At 48.3% G+C, this 974-nt stretch overlaps 1 non-coding gene across 1 annotated transcript; it reads right to left on the bottom strand.

The window, feature by feature from the left end:
* Positions 1-568: 568 nt before the first annotated feature.
* On the bottom strand, positions 569-684 carry LOC124516680 (U5 spliceosomal RNA). The gene has a single exon (XR_006963091.1). It is a non-coding gene; the product is annotated as a U5 spliceosomal RNA (small nuclear RNA).
* Between the last annotated feature and the right edge of the window lie 290 nt (positions 685-974).

A 974-nucleotide genomic window follows, 5' to 3' on the forward strand; every position in this document is an offset into this window, starting at 1 on the left:
ACAGTCAGAAAGGTGCCGGGCCTTGCCTCGAAAAGCGTGTGTGACTAACACAGATATGCCCAAGAGTCATCTTAAAAAAAAAAAAAAAAAGTGCTATCTGAAGTCTGGGCCAGATCAGGGTAACCAGATGTTCTTTGTTCAGCAATCTTCTGCGCCCGCCTCCGCGCGCGAGGCCGGAAACAGAGAGCAAGTCTGGGTTTGGTGGTTTCCAGCCTGTGAACGTTCGGAGGCCGGCAGACCAGGAAACCTTGCGAGAAGGTTCTAGTTTTCCGTAGCTGAGCGCTGCCCTGGCAGGCCCGGCGTGGACCCGCACGGGAGATCGGAGACTTTTTTCTAGCAGGTGAGCGCCCCGCCCCACCGGGAGCGTCAGAAAAGACGGAAACGTAGAGCAAGTGGATAAACAAAAAACACATTACAAATAACGAAAACTTAAAAAAAAAAAAAAAACCACGGAAATACACACACACAAGTACCAGAGTGGCTATAGGTCTACTTCCCAAGCTTAAACGCGCACGCGTAACGAAACAAACAGCCAAAACAAATTAGTCTATTTTTAAACACTGTAAGTAGCCTTGCAAGCGCAAGGCCTCAAAAAATTGGTTAAAAACTCAGAATTGTTCCTCTCCACGGAAATCTTTAGTAAAAGGCGAAAGATTTATGCGATCTGAAGAGAAACCAGAGTATGCTTTCGAGCCGCCCGCACACATTCCTCGGGTAACTGTTACCCCGAATTCAGTGATGGTGATTCTCTGCTCGAAAGAGCCAGTGATTTTCGTCGTTCTCCCAGACAATTCTGTGGGAGCGGCCTTATTCTTGGGGAAAAAGAATTCAACCGCAAAAGGAAAATCTCGTCATTTCTAAGTCGGAAATTGCCCGGTGTGCAATGCCTCTTGGGTATGCAAATGAACCTACGTCGTCACGCCCCGGTTCCCGGAAATGCCTTAAACAGCGTATTCGTTTTCCTGCGGGGACTG

Source organism: Lynx rufus, unplaced genomic scaffold, assembly GCF_022079265.1.
Source record: "Lynx rufus isolate CCGP_SWC_20201006 ecotype Redwood Valley unplaced genomic scaffold, mLynRuf1.p SCAF_2, whole genome shotgun sequence".
Classification (NCBI taxonomy): Eukaryota; Metazoa; Chordata; class Mammalia; order Carnivora; family Felidae; genus Lynx; species Lynx rufus.